The sequence below is a fragment of the Monodelphis domestica genome, chromosome 3, assembly GCF_027887165.1.
Source record: "Monodelphis domestica isolate mMonDom1 chromosome 3, mMonDom1.pri, whole genome shotgun sequence".
Taxonomy (NCBI): Eukaryota; Metazoa; Chordata; class Mammalia; order Didelphimorphia; family Didelphidae; genus Monodelphis; species Monodelphis domestica.
In genome coordinates, this window is record NC_077229.1 from 381,217,004 (window position 1) to 381,236,855 (window position 19,852).

General features: G+C 33.8%; 1 protein-coding gene and 1 non-coding gene across 11 annotated transcripts in view; both read left to right on the top strand.

Moving 5' to 3' along the window:
• CTNND2 (catenin delta 2) overlaps positions 1 to 19,852 on the top strand; it is a 1,175,163-nt gene that overhangs the window by 311,011 nt on the left and 844,300 nt on the right. The gene's annotated exons all lie outside the window — the stretch shown is intronic.
• MIR7262E (microRNA mir-7262e) lies at positions 12,553 to 12,611 on the top strand. Its single transcript, NR_162879.1, has one exon. It is a non-coding gene; the product is annotated as a microRNA mir-7262e (primary transcript).

Below are 19,852 nucleotides of genomic sequence, written 5' to 3' on the forward strand. Positions count from 1 at the left end.
ATTAAAAATTAATCTGAGAGAAATTGGTTTTAAACTCACATATACATAATCAACTCTAAATAGATACATGATTTAAAAAATATATGCCAAAAAAAGGAAAGACTATATTTTTTACAGCTCTGGATAGTAGAAAATCTAAATAAATAAATAATAGAAGTGATTCAATATTATGTCAATGTTATTATATAAAACCTTTCATCAAGCAAAATAAGTGTGATTAGAATCAGAATTTAAATGAGTTAATGGAAAACTATTATTGTAAGTTTCTCTAAAGTTCTATTATCAGATATATTTATAGATATGATATCCATTATAGAGTGATATAATATCTGTTTGTAAATGTGCATATGCATTGTCACATAGACTTTTATAAGAGCCATTCCAAAACAGATATTTGGTCAAAAGTTATACCTGCACAGTTCTCAAACAAATAAACAATATATGATACATGAAGAAATGATTAAAATCACTAAAATTAAAAAACTGCAAATTCAAGGAACTCTGATATTCTGACACCTATTATTAAGTTGCCAACGAAGACAACAGAGGAAAATCACAATTATTAGATTTAATGTGGGAGAATAAGCAAACTATTGCAATGGTTAAGTACTTAGTTATTTCAGGGATTCTGATAAACAATTTAGATATATACTCCAAAATTCAATCTACTGTTCATATGGTTTTATCCAGTAATACACTGATAGTCATATACTACATGGGGGCAAATTATAGAGGAAAACTCCCATACTCCCAAGAATGTTTTATAGAAACACTTTTTATTGTAGCAAAGAACTGGAAACAAAACAAGTGTCCAGTTATTGAGGAATGATTAATGAAATTGTGGAGCATATATATATAATGGAATAGCACTGTTCTTTAAGAAATTATGGATATGACATTCAAAAAACATAAAGAACTATATAAAATTTGATTCAGATTAGTTAAGCAGAACTGGGGATATACATTTTACAATCACAAAAATAATATAAAGGAAAACAAATATAAAGATTTCAGAAGGTTCATCAAGGAAATAAGTAACACGTGGCTTAAAAAAACTGATGATATAAAATTATTTCAGCCTCTTGACAGAGACAAGATAGACTCAAGATATCAAATAAGAGATTCCTTCTCAGTCAGGTCCAAAATACTAAAATGCCAGGCTCTCCAGATTTATTATGAGAATGGCCTTCTATTGGGCAAAGGGATGTGAGTGGGAAAAAAGAAGGTACAGATAATACATACAAAGAAAATAATATAAATTAAAACATGTTTTAGAGACCCAGAAAATATTAATGAAGTGAAGAAGGGAATAGAGAATGGTTTGGATTTTGGTTTGTTTTCAAGTTATGAGTAATTAGATTATTAAAGTATACATATATATGTGTTATGTGAGTATAATAGCTAATATATCTTAAATCATATTATATAATATTTTATAATTTTAAACAAGTCTTTCATTCCTCATATATTAAAATATTTGTATGTTAACTGGTATTAGTCAGGCAGTGGGAAAGGAAATCAGGTAATGAAGGATTTAGGCATGAGTTTGCATTCACAAAATGGTGATGCTGATCACTGATTTTTTAAAAATTTAATAGTGATTGGAAGAGGAAAATTTTGGTAATTTTGGAGTAGATCTAGATGAAAGGAAAATGCTTTAATTTTATTTTTTAAGACATAGTGGCTGGAATTTCAAAAGCAAAACACAAGGATTCAAATAATATTTTTCTTTTAAAAATGTATAAGATTGCACTCTCTCTTTAAAATTGAGACTCATGAAATAGGAAAAAGATCCAAAAGCATAGAATTCTGTGTGTCTGTGGACAGAGGAGGTCCTGGTAAAGCATAAGAATCTAAAGATAAAAGCAAACTGATTCTTTGGTGGAACACAATCTTGTATGAGTTGAGAGAGACTGAAATCAGGGAATCAAAAGGTGAATTTAAGAAAGAAAAATGGGCAGTTTTTCTCTGAAAAAGACATTTAGTAAAGGGGCTAATGACTGAAAATACAAAACACTTTGAAGTGAAAAGGAGAGAATTTTTCCATTTTTCCTCCTCTTCTTTTCTGTTAACAAATGATACACCACAAAACTGGGAACAGATGCTTCCTATTAATTGCCATCTTCCCTTTATGTGATTTTTGTTAACTGTTTTAGAAAAAAAAACAGGATATTTTCTTTTGAGGATGTTTTCTGTGTCTGGGAGAATGTCATTGCTGTTTGACAATGTGTGCTGGATGGCAAACATATCAAGAAAATAAAATGGGAAGACATTTCCTATGGATAGTTTCAAATTGACAAATGTAGTAGTATTTTAGGACATCTACTAAGACTGAGAGGCAGGATTGGGATTAGGGGACTGAGCAATATGAAAATTGTTTGGAACAGCTGCTGTAAAGGGTACAAAAGGGATTTGACAAGAGATGAATTAAAAAAATTGCTTAGCAGCAATGAGATATCTCTCAGTCCCTTAGTTAACATACATATTTTGTGGCCTGAGTCAGCAAGTCTTTATGATTTTCCTCTAGTAGTACCCAGTTTCCTGGAAGCAGGAGCAGCAGCAGAAGACCACGGCAGTTACCAAAGGCTGGAATTTCATGAAATAGAGAATCCAAGCAAAAAAGAGGTTCTAGTGCTATCTAGGTGAATCTATACCACATGTGCTGGAGCATGCTGGAGGGGGCTATTCCCCTCCCCCTCTCCACACATACCTTAGGATATATCCGCCATCACCCACATCTCTGCCCAGCAGTCCAATGGGGGTGCTTCCCCCCTCCCCTGTCTGGGGTAAGGCAGAGAACTCATATACAGAGTGAGGGTTGCAGTTTGGGCATTCAGTGTCTAAAAGGTTCACAGTCACTGTTCAAGGACTTTAGAGAAGATAGTATGAAATGTTTGACTATGGAATTCAATTTAGATAGCTAGAAAATTAAACCAAAACTAGAGTACATATATATATATATATATATATATATATATATATATATATATATATATATATATATATATATATATATATATATATATATATATATATATATATATATATATATATATAATCTGAGGGCAAAAAGGAATGTTCAAGGGAAGAGAGATCATAATGAGGATGAAAAGCAGAACCAGAAGGTGTGAGGAAATGACAAAAATAAATAAGGGAGATTCAAATTAAAGTTCTTAGAGGTAGACATCTTACCCCAGTTCTGAAGTGGAAAGGTTTGGAAAAATGATGAATCTCATAGAGAAAGCTAAATCTTGAAATAGTATGTTTGGTTTCAGAGAATGGAAATCCTTGAGTGCCTGACCATCAGTTTGAATTTCTGTCTTAAATATTGCCTGGCATATAGGGATAAAGATGGGATGTGAACCTGTGATTTCCTTAGTAGAAGGAACCCATGATGGGGAAACATCCTCTATTAATAAATATTGGCAACTTCTCTTTAACTTATAGCATCAGAGAATCCCCTAGGGCAGGGGTCCCCAAAGTATGGCCAAGGGCCACATATGGCCCCTTGAGGCCATTTATCTGGCCCCCACTGTACTTCTGGAAGGGGCACCTTTTTCATTGGTGGTCAGTGAGAGGAGTACTGTATGTGACGGTGCCACAAAGTATGGCATTGCTCAAGTACAATACTGCTTGTGACATAATCCTTTGTGTGGTGCCTTTTTCTGAGAGAGAATGAGGCACCACACAAAGAATTATGTGGCTGCACAATGGAAGACATCAGCATGGTGTGACAAGGAAATCACTTTAAAAGACTGATATATATTAATTTAAGGTCGCCAAGGAATTCAGCTATGTAATTCCTAAATGAAAACTCAAGTCAGCAGTCAATCTTGTATGGAGTTTAATTACAATAGGAGGAAGAAAGGAATTAGAGATAGAGAGAGAGAAAAAGGGAGAGAAGGGAATAGGGCTTAAATACCCCTTCTGTTTAGGCTGGGCCAAAAGACCCAAGCCCTTAGATAGCTGGGGCAAAGAAAAGAGATCAGTCCCTATTACTCACGTGACCAAAATGGAGAAACAGTCTCAGAGCCCCCACCTTCAGCTTCCTTCAGAGCAAGCTTCTCAGAGCACACACCAACCACTCAGACCAACTCCTCAACCACCACCTCAAGCCTTCAGACCCCCCTATCCTTAAGGAAACCATCCAAGTTCCCTCCCCTCAGTCCTCACATCTACCAATCACCTGTCCATCAATTTCCCTGTGCCAATGGAGGCTCTAGCTTAACCCAGGACTGCCCAGAGGTCTCTGGCTTTGCACATGTCTGTTGAAGTTCATATTTTCAAATAATTAAATCTTTGATCCTTTGGTACAGCCCTTCCTAAATCCTGTTAACCTGAGTAGGGTAGAGATTGGAATAATTAAATTTTGATCTAGGCTGCAGCCCTTACTCAATCCTGTTAGGACTGAATAGGGTGGAGATTGATTCCAAGTATCTCCATTTTATCAATTCTAAAATCAATCATGACTCAAAGAAATTCCTGTTCTATGCTTAAGCTTAGGTCAAAGTCCTTTCCATTGTTCAGCAAAAGGTTTCTGTCCTAAAGTAATCTTAAGAAGGGAGGAGAAGGAACCTCCCATGCCAATGGGGTTCACATTCCAATAGTCAAGACCCACTATCAATAGGAAATTTTTCAAGTATGAAATTTCCCAATGGTGAAATTTCCAACTTTTATAAGTCTAAGAAATTTTGAGGTTTACAATGGTGAGTGGCGATCTGGGGGAAGGGATTTTGCACTGTGTATACTGCTACCCAGTATAGTGGTGGCAGTGATGGGCCTGTGCAAGGTGTAACAGGTCCATCACAGCCAGTGCTACAGCCTCCACTATCCCAGACAGTGGTATTCAGATTTATTCATAGCTTTTTTTATAGTCTATCCCTCCAATGGTCTGAGGGACAATGAACTGACCCCCTGTGTAAAAAGTATGTGGACACCTGCCCTAGAGGACTGTGAAATTAATGCCTAGGGTATCAAGATAAATAACAATGTAAGGCACTTTAAGGTTTGCAAACCACTTTCTAAATATTTTATCTTGAACAACGTTGAGAGATAGGTGGTATTGTTGTCCCTATTTTACAGATATGTAAACTGAATAAAAGTAAATGATGGCCCAGGGTCACACAACTACACAACTAGTGAGCATCTCGGGCAAGATTTTTACTAGAGTCTTCCTGATACCAGGAAGAGTGTTTTGTTCCTGTTATGCAACATTGAACCCTATACATACAGTCAATATGTGTCATAGGCAGGACCTCAGCTTAGATCTTCCTGGTTTTGAGCCCTTCTCTATCCACTATACCATTCTGCCTCTCATCTCACATATACTACAAAGTTAATAAATACTTGTTTACTCAGTAGGAAAGGAAGAAGCAGTGAATATATGTTTTTGTTTGTAAGGAGAATGTCATTCAGTGTCATCTTTTTATTTATTTATTTTTTATTTTATTTATTCTCTGAATGTTAATGGAATGAACTCACCCATAAAATGCAAGAAAATAGAGAGGATTAGAAACCAAAATCCTATCATATGTTGTCTATAAGAAGCACCCATGAGGAAGTTAGACACACATAGGGTAAAGGTAAGCGAATAGAGTAAAATCTATTGGGCATCAACTGAGAAAAAGAAGGCAGGAGTCACTATCATGATATCTGACAAAACCTAAGTAAAAATATATCTAGTTAAAAGAGATAGTGAAGGTAATTACATCCTGATAAAAGGCAGTATAGACAATGAAGAAATATCAGCATTCAACATGTATGCACCAAATGGCATAGCAACCAAATTTCTAAAGGAGAAACTAGTAGAGTTCAAGGATGAAATAGATAGAAAAATATAGTAGTGGGAGACCTGAACCTTCCTCTATCAGAACTAGGTAAATCAAACCAAAAAATAAGAAAGGGTAAGAAGTGTGAATAAAATCTTTAAAAAAATAGAGTTAGTAGATATATGGAGAAAAATAAATAGGGACAAAAAGGAATACACTTTCTTTTCAGCAGCACATAGTACATTTACAAAGATTGACCATGTATTAGGGCATAAAAACATTGCAAACAAGTGCAAAAGAGAAGAAATAATAAATGCAACCTTTTCAGATAACAATGCAATAAAAATAATAATTAGTAAGGTTACATAGAGAGACAAATCAAAAATTAATTGAAAATTAGATAATATGATTCTCCAAAATCAGTTAAAGAACAAATCATAGAAACAAGTAATAATTTCACTGAAGAAAATGATAATGATGAGACATTCTTTCAAAATCTATGGGATGCAGCCAAAGCAGTACTAACAAATTAGGGAGGGCAGAGGTCAATGAATTGGGCATGCAAATTAAAAAACTAGAAATTGAACAAATTAAAAATTCTCAGATGAAACCTAAATTAGAGATCCTAATAATTAAAGGAGAAATCAATAAAATAGAAAGTCAAAGAGCTATTGATTTTATAAAAAAAAAAGGCTAGAAGCTGGTACTTTAAAAAAAACAAATAAAATAGACAAAGTACTGGTCAATCTAATTTAAAAAAAAGAAAGAAAAATAATTAACAGTATCCAAGACAAAAAAAAGAGACACCACCTCTAATAAACAGGAAATTAAGGCAATCATTAAATTTCATTTATTTAATCAGAGTCATCCTTTTAGATGTCATGGATCAGAGAGAGACTAGAACTGTGGAAGATTAAATTACTTCTGCTTATGAGTGATTGAAAGGGAATAAAGATAAATGGAGATGAGAATACTGATAACCCCTGGGACCAGATAAAATCCTAACTTCTATAATAAGTCACTCCTGATCCCCTTAATTCTAAGAACTTCTGTTATCTCCATTTTATGCTGTAAATATCTTTTATGGATGAAGTTGTTTGACCTTCCATTTTTCCCCATAGTTTTCTCTTCCATTAGACTGAGTACATTGAGAGCAGCAATTCTTTTTTTAGAGCAGAGTCTACAAGTCTTATAACATGCCTAAAACATAATAGGCACTCAATAAGTGCTTCTTGACTCATACGAAAAAATATTTTATTTTACTAATTCTTTTTTAAACTTGACACAAAAGTGAGATAAGTAGGTTTTAAAGTCAGCAAGATAAAAACTGTCTTTCTAAATTTTAGGAAATTATTCTGAGTCATTGTTTGCTAGTGAGTCTCACTCCAGGTACCCTTCATTTAGAAATACCTTTAATGTATGAAAATTTGATATAATTCAATATAGAAAGTAGGAAAATAATTATCTTGCTTTCAGATACAATTCATCATTCTGACATTCCAAGATAATTCTGTAGCATATGTGGGTGGGACAAAGTAAGGATGGTTACCTATCTGCTCATCTTATTCATTCTCAAAAATAATTATTTAAGTCATTCTTAAACATATGATTCAGAATAGAAAAACCTTTTAAAGTATAAACCTATTTCTTTTTTGAATTTTCTTTATAGAAAAGAGGCTTTAACTTCAGTCACCTATAATTCCCACCCCCCACTCTCTGTGTCAACAAATAGCTAAATTCTGTCAATTGTACTTTGCCAGGGCCTTTTTCATCTTTTTCTATCACAATAATTGGGGACGGGGAGACAATTAGCAAGAAGAAGAGAAGACATGGGATTTGGAGAGCCATAATGGTTTTCTATCAACATGTAAAAAGTTGTCATTCAGGAGATGGATTAAATCCCAGCAGGCAGAACTAGAAATAAAAGGCAAAAAAAGGTGTAAAGTGAGATCTGGACTTGATATGAGGGAAAATTTCTTAATATTTGGAACTATCCAAAAGTCAAATCATAAAGAGGTTACCTATCATTAGAAATTTTTATAAAAATCAGGTTATCACCTTGTCAACAGTTTGGAAAAAGAATGATTCTTTAAATATAGGTTGGACTAAAGGATCCTTGTGGTCTCTTCCAATTAAGAGTCTGTAATTCTCTAAGTAATTCCAAACTATATTCATGAAATCCCAAACATGTATTAAGTTCTGTAAGGGTTTTATCTATCTAAAATTCCAGCTAGGCTAATCCCATGCTACCACTAAACTAAATGTTGAGCTACTCATGAAGCAGCTGAAAGGGCAATAACTAGAAAGCTAGGTGGGCTTGAAGTCAGGGAGATCTGAGTTCAACTTTTTCTTCAAACATTTACTCACTGTGTGACCCTATATAAGTTACTTACCCTCTGTTTTCCTCAGTTTGCTCAACTGTAAAATATGGATAATTACAGTATCTATCATCCAAGGTTGCTATGAGCATCACATGAGAAAATGGTTATAAAGTGTTTAACAGTGCAAGACTTATAGTAGGCTCTATATAAATATTATTATTATTGTTTGTTGACCCAAAACATACTTAGCTCTTTCCCATCTGTCAGCTTTTTTTAATGTCATTCATTTCACCTGAAATAAATTCTCTCTTAGCCATAGGGATCCATTTTTCCTTTACCTACTATATTAGATTGTTCATTCATTTCTTATGGCAAATTTCACATGCTAAATTGTAAAGCAGTTATATGCTTGCCTGACCCATAACTTCTGTTGTTCAAGCATTTTCCAGTCATGTCCAACTCTTGCTGATTCCATGTGGGATCTTTTTAGCAGAGATACTGGAATGGTTTGCCATTTCCTCCTTCTGCTTATTTACAGTTGGGAAAACTGAAATAAGCAAGGTTAAGTGACTTGTCCACAATCAGCTAAGTAAGTGTCTAAGGCCAAATTTAAACTCAGGAATATAAGTTTTCCTGACTGCAGGTTCAGCAGTGTACCATTGTACCATCTAGATACCTCCATATCTCCTCTAGGAGACTGCAAATAAGTTCCTAGAAGGCAAGTAATTTGAGCCCAAAACCTGTTGGTGTAGAACTCTCTCCCATTGGTGGATATCCATGTCTGGAACCTACATAAAGAAAAACAAATTAAAGAGAACTTTCTTTTTCTTTATGTTTTCCCAACTGTAAATTAGATATTGGCTTTTATGATATTCAGTAAATATCTCTCATGTATATCAAAGAGTTTAACAACATGGATTATTAAAAAGGTAATGCAGAATATGCAGTAAATTTTGTTGTCATTGGCTTAAACTTGATGGATATAAAGAGACTGGATATTTTACTGGACTTGTAGTTGTGGTTTTGTAATGGATTTTATACAATCACAAATTTTCCAAATCTAGGCAAAAAGGAAAAAGCATGGTTTTTAGACTTTAATATTCTAGTATATCAGGAATAAATTGTTCATTATTATCAGGCTTCTGTGTGTTGGAGTTTGCTTAAGTATTTATCTACATTAAGGAGTAAATATTCCATAATTTTGATTCAGTGGGAGTGTCACAACATGAAGGTCTATGTCAGATCCAAACAAGCTTAGAGACTTAAGTGATCATCAGATTCAACATTACCATATCCACTAAGAAAGAGAGGCAGTAAGAAATCATGTTAAATAGTTAAGGCTTATTGCCTTAGTTGGGATTAAAAGTTATCAAACATGAGATTGAGTTTTCAAATGTCTAACTGAAGAAAGTATGAAATAAATAAAAAATACTTTAAAACTGGGAATTTTGTTCAAATATTCAAAGTTTAAATATTATTTACCTAAATTAGATATTGGCTTTTGTGATATTCATTCATTCAATAGACATTTGTTAAGGGCTTGCTATGTGTCAGCACTTCAATAGGTGACAAGGATACAGGGACAAAATGCAATATTTCCTACTTCCAAAGGGGATAATGGAGGGCTTAAAAGCAGCATAAATAAGTAAATGTGAAAAATATATATATATTCAACATGAGTATTTCAGGATAGTGGGGCACTGACTGATGTAGGAAATAAGGAAAATTGCCTGTAGAAAGTAACACTTGGGCTAAGCTCTGAAGGAACCTAAAGATTCTACAAGGCAGAGGTGTGGAGAGAGGGCACAGGAGACAATTAATGTCAAAATACAGAGACTAGAGATGAAATATATAAGGAACTGCAAACAGTCCAGTGTATGTGAAATGTTTTCCATAATGCTAGAGTGATGTGCTAGAAATATGGAACTGTTTAAATATCCACTAGAAGAGTTGCACTTTGCCTTAGAAGTAATAGGGGATTATCACTGGATCTTTTTGATCAGAGAAAAAATCATCGAGTCAATCAAATTGTATTGATCACCCATTATGTACCAGGAACAATGCTAGGTATGAGGATACAAATAAAAAGAAAGACAGTCTCTGACTATAAAGACTTTACAAGCAAACAAAAAGAGGAATATACAAAAGAAAGCAAAAAAGTAATAGAAGAAAGGGAAGGCAGGTAGTTGTCAGCAAGTTACCAAGATGTGGGATATAGTGAAGTCAGAGAAATCCAAAAGTAGCATATCCATCCCAAATGGAAGTTTTGAAGCACATGACTCTGTCCTCAAATCAGAAGGCAGAGAGTATTGATGACATATGAGTACGATGTATATTTCCATCTTTCAGAATAATGATGTTTCCCAAAGAGGTTTCTGGATTAGGCCAAAAGGGTTATAAAGCTGTGCCTAACCTGTGACCCAACAATTTTACTACTAGGTCTATATTCCAAAGAGATCAAAGAAATAGAAAAGGACCTACATATTAAAAAAGTTCCCTTTTTGATGACAAAGAATTAGAAATAGAATGGATGTCCACCAATTGGGGAATGGCTGAACATGGTGTGGTATGTGGTTGTGATAAATTATTATTATGAAATAAGAAATTGATGAACAGCATAGTTTCAGAAAAATAATTAAAATCATAATAATAAAATAATAATGATGATGCAATAATAAAGATAACTAGCATTTATTTAATGCTTTAAGGTGTGCAAAGGACTTTTCATATGTAATCTCTTTTGATCCTCACAACAATTCTGTGAACTGGACACTATTTTAAAACCATTTTACAGTTGAAGAAACTGAGTCTGAAAGAGAGGTGAAGAGATTGGTCTAGGGTCAAATGTTTAGGAAGTGTCTAGGAAAGGATTTGATCTCAAGTTTTCCTAATTCCAAGTTCATCGATATGCATATATATGTATGTGTGTGTATATATACATATATGCATACATACATATACACATATAAATGAAATTACAGAATACATAAGGGGTGCACCCATACACACATATAACCAGAGTTCCTTTGATTTCTTCTATATTGGGAGCTCTTGGAAGACCTACTTCTAAGCAAGGCAGATCTGTGTCTTCTTCATAATTTATAGTCTTAGAGAGTTTTTCAATGAAAAGTTAAATGACTTGTCTAGGGTCACAGAGCCATTGCATCAGAGAGTAGTTGAACCTAATTGCACTGCTCTCTCTCTTCCTCAATCCCAAATGATTGCCAGTGAGGACTTGTGTCCAAATAAGATTTATATATATATATATATTGGACATTCAGATATGAGTTACCAAACGTTTTTCCAATTATTCATCTAGAAAGTATAAAGGTGATGAATAATTAAGACAACCCCCAGATTGTCTCTGGCCAATTAGTAGTGGAGTGTGCTTGATTCCTGTTTCAATCCCACTAGAATCAAAAAAGTATTCTAGGAACTGCATTATCAAATTCTGCCAAGTGTTATATCAAATTGACATATTTCTAAGTGCCCACTTGTTTCCAAATTCGAAAGCAATACAAAGTGTGCCTCATTTGGGGAGGTGGAGTAAGAAGTGACTTAAGAGGATATTCAACTTGATGAGTGATTAAATTTGGGAATATTTGTGACAGTCCATGTTGGGGACATCTTGAAAGTTTCAGTGGTGAAAAGGCATTACGTATCAGATCAAAGGTAGCCTTCTCTTGATGAGCCTCTCCAGAAAAAGGTAGGATGGTGCTCAGAAGACATGGTTTATTAAAAGGTTCATATTAAAAGTCTTTCCAGTTTGGATAGATCCTGAGAGAAATTTGCAGGGAACAAAGATAAAAGTGAAGTGAAATCTCATTTTCAGAGAGGAGACGTATATATGTAAATAAGCATATGTAAAATGTGTAAAAATAAAGATAAGTTAGGCTTTGATGGAGGAGGGCAGGAAAAATTAGGGAAAGCTTCAAGTAGAAGGCAATATTCAAGCAGTGTGCTTTGAAATGAAATAAAGGAATTCTGTGAGGTAGAGATGGAGATGGAGTTCATTCCAGGTATGGAGAACACCCAATGAAAAGGTGTGGAGATAGAAGATAGAGTGTCACAGAAGACCAGCAAGATGGTCCTTAGGGACTATAAACAAGAAGGTGAGTAAAATGTAATTGGTTAAAAGGAAGGTTGGGGACAAGTAGTAAAAGATTTTCAAAAAGTCAAAATTAGAGTTAATAATCTATTTTAGAGATAATTAGGGAAAAGCACTGTAAGGCTTATAAAGTTGTTTTTCCACACAATGATTTTGTTAAGTAGTTAGTAAAAATATTATTCACATTCAACAGATGAGGAACCTACAGCCTATCTACACGTTGTGGTTTGACAAACATCACACAACCAATGAGCCAGACTTCGAACCCAGGTCTTCTGAATCCAGTTCCAGTTTTCTCTTTCTGCAAAACACAGAATTTTACATTCTTTAGACGTCATGGTAGTACAGGGTGTCCCAAAAGTCTTAGAGCAGTATTAAGATTTTATAACTTAAAATTGCACTGAGGCTTTTGGGACACCCTGTATTAGATTCTCAAAGAATATTTGATGGAGATTTTGCAATAGACACAACTTATTGACAATCACAAATTGGCAAAGCAATGCATGGCTCCAGAGCTGCCCTCTGGAGCTCTCTAACAAATGTGAGAAAGAGATCACAGCCTCCACATGACAACTATTGAAAAAAGGATGACTTTGTGCCATTACTGAAAGAAAACCAATTAACAACTTGGAATCCCTGAAGTCATCTTACAAGTTCTTCTAATTTCTGAAACCAGATGTATGTAATCTTTGCTTTCTATGTAACCTTCCCAAGAAATATGTGAAATCATCCATTTGTCCTTTCAATAAATTAAAATTGACTTAAAAGTGATTCCCAAGTTCTTGGATGAAAATAATGAAATCAATAAAGGCATAATATTCTACCAACTTGTATGTACTTATTTGTTCATGATTCACACAATATATTAGTGGCATATCATACTTCATTTCTTTATTTAGGAAGGCAAAATTTTCCCCAGAATTTTTTCTCAGAGCAAGAAAATCTTTCTAGCTTTATAAATGTATTCTTTAAATTCTATGTGGAAAATTAAATTTTATAAATCTAATCATTTGAAATTCAATTGATTTTAAAGGAATTGTATGATGAGAATGCCTAGTATAAGAACTAGCATTGTAAAATTTTCCTCACATCAACTCTCTAGAAAAGACTAGGGAAATATTATTGTTGTAATTTATCAGTGAAAAAAACTGAGGCTTAGGAAAGTTAAATGACTTGCTTATGGTTCATACATATTAAATGTTACAACTAGGGATTCAACCAATTATCAAAAATTCAATTCAACTCTTTCTAAGATTCCTACTGAATTCTTTCTAAGATATGTGTGTGTGTGTGTAAAATATACACATATACACATAACAAAATGTGCATTTTGTTTGTCTGTACAAAAGAATCACATTAGATTTATTTGTATTCTGTTGATAAGGTTTACTGCATATCCATTTATGATCGAATAGAGATTGCCTGCCTCTGCAAACAAATGAGAAAGAATTTGAGGTCCAGATAACAAACAGAATGGAGCTGAATAATAAAATAGCCAAAAGATAAAAAGAAGAGAATGGTTTGGAATTTGAGACTTCCAACCTGAGAAGAGCTAATTAGAAGTGTGAACTTCAGGATTGAGGTGAGACCAGGGATAAGTCAGACTCAATAGAGATCTATTATCAATCTACAGAGAAATTTAGCAAGAACATAAGAATTTTCCTGAAATATGAAACAAAAAAAGGGAATCTTCCCTCTCACATCAGTTTAAATGAGGTTTGGATATACTGATGTTGATATCAAATTTCATTTGTTACAATAGATTGACTTCTTAGAGAACCAAGAGTAAAAATACTCTCAGAAAATGATTTTCTGTATTGTGTAGCCAAGTTTCATTTGCCTATCAGAGATGGCATTATTCATCTTCTGAAATAAAGGGCTCCTACCAAAACCACCACCACCACTTCCAACAATAAGAGCCTATCATGTAGATTTCATTTAATATTCTTCAAATTAATGAAGTCATTTCCAGCCATGCAAACACCGATCTGAGTGACATGTAAAGCAATTGTGTCAAAACTCAAATAAAACTAGGGGCCACTAAACCAAATACAAGGATCCTTGCAAGCCAATATTAATTTTAAAAAACATATAATTTTCTCTTAGTTATATTATATTTTATTGATTTTCTTTTTTCTCAATTATATTTTAATCTACTCGGGCTCCTCCCAAATATGTACAGCCAGCAAGCATATATTTTACACACCTGAGGTAGATGATGACTCTTTCAAACAGTGGAAATTAATGAGAATAAATGAAGCTGATAATCCAGATGTGATCCCCTTTAACATTCATATGAAGAAAAAAAGAACTAAGTCAGTAGACTGAGAGAGAAATGATCTGACTCCTAGTTTCCTCTATGCCACTAAGTAATTTGTGGCCTTAAGCAATTAGCTTAATTCATCTAGAACATTTCCATTCCTCAAATTCTCTGGATAACTTCATCAACCTAAAGCATCTCATCTGCTCATAAGTCTTATTACTATCCTATTACCTCTCTGATAGGAAGTTGGGGCAATGAACTCTAAAGCTCTATTTAAAGTGGGACAATAGCTCAGACATCTCAACTTTCATCTGGCTGACCTGTGATGGGATTCTTCTGACTTAATTCTACACCATTTCCCTGTGTCAGACACCTTTCCCCAGAGATCCTCTTCTTTTTTTGGTTTCCATTTGTGTTTTGTCTTCCCTCATTAGATCATAACTTCCCACAGGGCAGGACTGGCTATTATTATTATTACCATTGTCCTTATTTGTATCCCCACTGCTTAACACTGTGCCTGGCACAAAATAGGCACTTAATAAATGTTTATTGACTGTTATTATTGATATTTTATATTATCGATATATAGATTATTGATATATAGATTGTAATGTTGTGATTGAAACAAAACCAAACTGCCTTCTTTTGAGGACTCTTCCACCCTTTAAGTTTTGACACAATATAATCTATTCTAGTACATTGTAATTGTTTGGCCATATAATGTAGCAACATATAGCTATATATTGTACTGTTTGATTAACTTCTGTAGGATTTTTTAATAACAATTAAAAAGAGGAGAAAGAAAAAAAAAGGTTCTTTCAGTCAAGTGAGCAGAGCAAAGAGAGACAGAGGCTCATGCCTGCAGCACTTTACCAAAAGTACAAGCTCTGAAAAAAGAGTGTCACAGTGTGGGTCTCAGCCAAATTTATTTCCTAAGCATCCTTACGTAAAATGAGGACATAACTTAAAAGGATGCTAGGAATTGTAAGGGGTAAAATTAGGGTTGTTGACTAAATATATTATATTAGTGGTTGCCAGGAATTTAAGTTCAATCCCAATTAAATAATCAAGTCAGTTTGGGATTTTTATGGTGGTTTAATTACAATACTAGGAAGAAATTAAGAAGAAAAAGAGGAAAGGGCATAAGATTCTCTGACCTAGCCTAAGCCAAGGGAAGTTCAGAGGCCTCAGCCAAGGGACCTTCTCAGAATATTAAATCTAGCTCGGCTTCCAGCTACATGGCCTCCTCCAAAATGAGAGGCTTCCTAGGATGATAGTGCTTTTCAGGAGGTCAAGGAAAGGAGGAATCAGCATTACTACTCACCAAGGTCTCTCAGGGAAGATGCCTCACCTAAACCATGCTATGGAGACAAATGCCACAAACACACCAAAATGCCACCAAGAGCTCCCAATGTCACCAAGTGAGTGATAACAGGAAGTGACATGAAATATATAGGCAGTTTTTCACATAATTTCCAATGTCTCACATGTACCAATGGTGGATTAAGCTTGACTTAGGACAGCCCAGGGGGTCAGTCAGTTGTTTCTGATTTGTCACTTGCTAACACATGCTGGTCATAGGCCTTCCTCCCTGACACTTAATCCTTAAGTGGGGCTGCATGCATTTCTGGTTGCTAGAATTCTAAAGACTAAGCAGGGTGGAGTAAAACTAAAATTCACAGAATGTAGCTCAGATGTTGCAAATTTTCCATCTGCACACTTCCCATTAATGCTATAAGCTCTTTGAAAATAGAGACTATGACTTTTTTTTTTCTATTTTTATGCCTCATAGTGTCCTTCATGGTGATATGTGAATAGGAGCTATTAAAGAAATATTTGTTTCATTGATTTTCATGAAACATGTTGGGAAGACTGGATTTTTAAAATTAACATATATTTCTATTTTCCCTTCAATGCAAAGTCAATATCTCTACAGCATAAATGCTAGCTAATTATATCATCTTCCTCTCACTTTCTAGCACACAGTAGGCTCTGAATAAATAGAATGCTATCCTAGTTAAATCATTTATAGGCTTACTAAATATTTTGAGGTACTAAAATAGAGTTGCAACATTTAAAAAATTAATTGAAAAATTTTTCAGTGTATTTCCTATCATTGTCTTAAAGCCTCTTTCGTGAAAACTCCAAAGGCCCTTTAGTTTCTGAAACAAACATTCCCAAGAGCATAAGGAAAGAGACAGCACGTGTCAGATATATATATATATATATATATATATATATTACTTACCTTGTCACATGGAAACAATATTTTTAAATGGGGAAACCACTGATATGAGAAGCATTCAACTTATCAGTTGCTACTCTTGCCTTATTAGATAACATAGCAGTTAATTCCCATCTCTGGATCTCAGTTTCATCATCTGGTCAATAAATGGGTTGGACAAAATGATCTTTAAGGCCTCTTCCAACTTTAACACTGCAATTCTGTGATTATTGCCAAATTCATCAGCAAATTACTTATTTATGATCTAAGACAATTAATAGCAAAACCCATGGGATCCTGTGGAAAATATAATTACTTGAGGGGCAGGAAAATTGCATTGATTATTCATATACTACTGAGAGTTCTTTTATATTTTTCTTCCATGTTTATTGTGCTCTTAAGAAAACTTTGTATTTCTACCTTTTATGTGCAATATAATGAAACTTGTCCTATGCCCAATATAGGTAATTGTTCCCTTGAGTGCTTATGTGAGAAATAGGGACCTTATTACTCTTGCTTGTGGAGATCTTGGCATGAGGTATAATTATGAGATTTTATCAGAGTAAATTCTATTTGGAGCCAAAAAAAATGAGCCAAAGAGTCATGATTTGGAAGTATTACAAAGAGTGGGTGTGGTCCATGTGATTCCAGAGCATGAGGAACCTGGGCAGTAAGGCTATGCTAGCATTCTTTTTCTATTTCATAAAGTTGCTTTGTATTATTTCAAATATACTTTGTTTTTTCTTATTTGTGTATATGTTGTAAAACCTCTGCCCCTCATTACTATGATAGTTTAATTTATCCTGAGTGTAGAAAATATCTTTTTTTCTTTCGGTCTCTCCTTCATAGAACAATGTACATAAAAGTTGCTTAATTAATGTTTGTTGGACATATATATATATATATATACATATATATTCATATATATGGGTGTATAAGAAGATATCAGCAATAAATGCAGAAACAGGTGAGAATAGGAACTAAGACTTCATTGATATGGAGAATATCTAGATGATAAAACACCTTCAATCATGTTGGCTTCTTATGTGCAACTTATAGTCTTAGTGAGTTGTGCAGAGCACATAAAGGTTATGTGATTTGATTAGATTACACAAAATAGTGCCACAAATATAGTGTATGATGACCAATTGTGAATAAATTAAATATTATCAACAATGGAAGGATTAAATCTCACGGGTTCACATGCCAAAGAAGGAACTAATGGAGACCAAATGCAGATTAAACCATAACATTCTTCACTTTATTTCCTCCATGAATTTTTCTCTAATGTAAGTAAAACATACTGTCTTTTTCCTATTAAAATGTAATTTTTAAAATGTTTTCCATGATTACATAATTCGTGTTTTCTCCCTCCTCTCATCCCTCCCCATTTCCCAGAATAGACAAGTAATTCCACTAGGTTATACATACATATATATTATCACTTGAACCCATTCCCATATTATTCATTTTTATAAAAGAATAATCCTTTAAAACCAAAACATCAAACCACATACCAACATAAACCAGTGAAAATCATATGTAAAACATACCTTCTTTCACAGCCTGGCAGACATGGAAATATACATTGCATGATAACACACATACAACATATATCATATTACCTGCCATCTTGAGGAAGGGGAGGAATGGAGAAAAGAGAGAGAACATGGATTACAAAATATTAGAAAATGATTATTAAAAATTATTTCAATGTGTAATCTGTAAAAAGGGGGATATGAAACAAGGTGTTGCTGTATCTGACCTTAACTCTCCATCTACTATGTAATAATTGCCTTTCTGTAGACATCTATTTTGATGTCTACAGACATACATATATGTATGTATGTATGCTTAGTGTCTACATACATACATATATGTATGAGTTCCTAACATATATTAGAGCTAGCAAATTTTAGTGGATCAAATTAGATAGAAGAATTATCTTTGAATTAGAATAATTTATATTTGAGACTTGCCTATCACAACAAGAAAGTCACCGTTGCTCTTAGTGTTCCAAATGACTTTCAAAAAGTTAATTATCAAAACAGAGTTATCAGTTTGCATTTATAGAGGTACTCTCTATGCCAAAGAGTTTACCCACTTGAGTGAAATCATAGATTCATATAAATGGATAATTATGTCCTGAAAGCAAGCATGCCCAAGGTAATTTTCTTTACAGTGTGATAAAAGTCACAAAATTGATTTTAAATCACATTTCTTACAATATGTTTTTGAGTCTCCCAGTTATTGATATTGATAATATTAAAACTCATGGGTGGGAGCCATCATATATACTAATGAGAACAGTAATTACAGATGAATGGACAGAAGAAATGAACATTTTAAAGTTGACAAGCTTAGTAACCATCTTCTTGACTGATTTCATTTTCTTCCTTTTTTCTCATAGTATATATGTTCTACTGAACCCTCAATTTAACAAACATTTATTAAGAGTAGCACCTTATAAACTGATATTTTCATTCATGAATGGAAGTGATAGAAGCATCCATTAAGCCACAATTATTTTCACATTTTTTTATTCCTTGGTTTAATTTACAGGTGACTAATAGGTATTATAACAACTCAAGATTAATTGTCTAATTTTATGCCTGAAAAGATCAATACAATAGTCTCCTCTAACAATGACAAGCATTTTGCAATTATGTTTTCATAGAATCAGTAGGTTTTTATGTCTACTGTTGTGCATGAGTAACAGCAGTTAACTACTGATACAGAATTAACCACAACTGCTTTATTTTTTTCTCCATATATATTATGGATTTTTGAAACAAGAAAGGAAGCTAATTTACTGCAGGGATGCATTTCATAAAATAACACCTGAGTATCCTTACCCTGTCCCTGACATGACATGATTCTATCAGTCTTTCAAATCCTATTAACCAGGTTGTTTTCATTTTCTCTTATTGATCCCTCTATTGATCCACCATTAATGAAACTTCCCTGCTGTGGAGAAGAGAAGCCACAAGTAATAGTGTCAGCTTCCAGATGAAGGGATTGCCATGAATTTCATATCCTGATTATGAAAACAAACAAACAAACACCCTCAAGCTTTTTATAATTTAGAAATCTACTCTGTTATGGACATGAAGGAAGAGCTAATTCAACAAAAATTTTGCATTGCCTTCCTCTTTTTAATTTCAAATT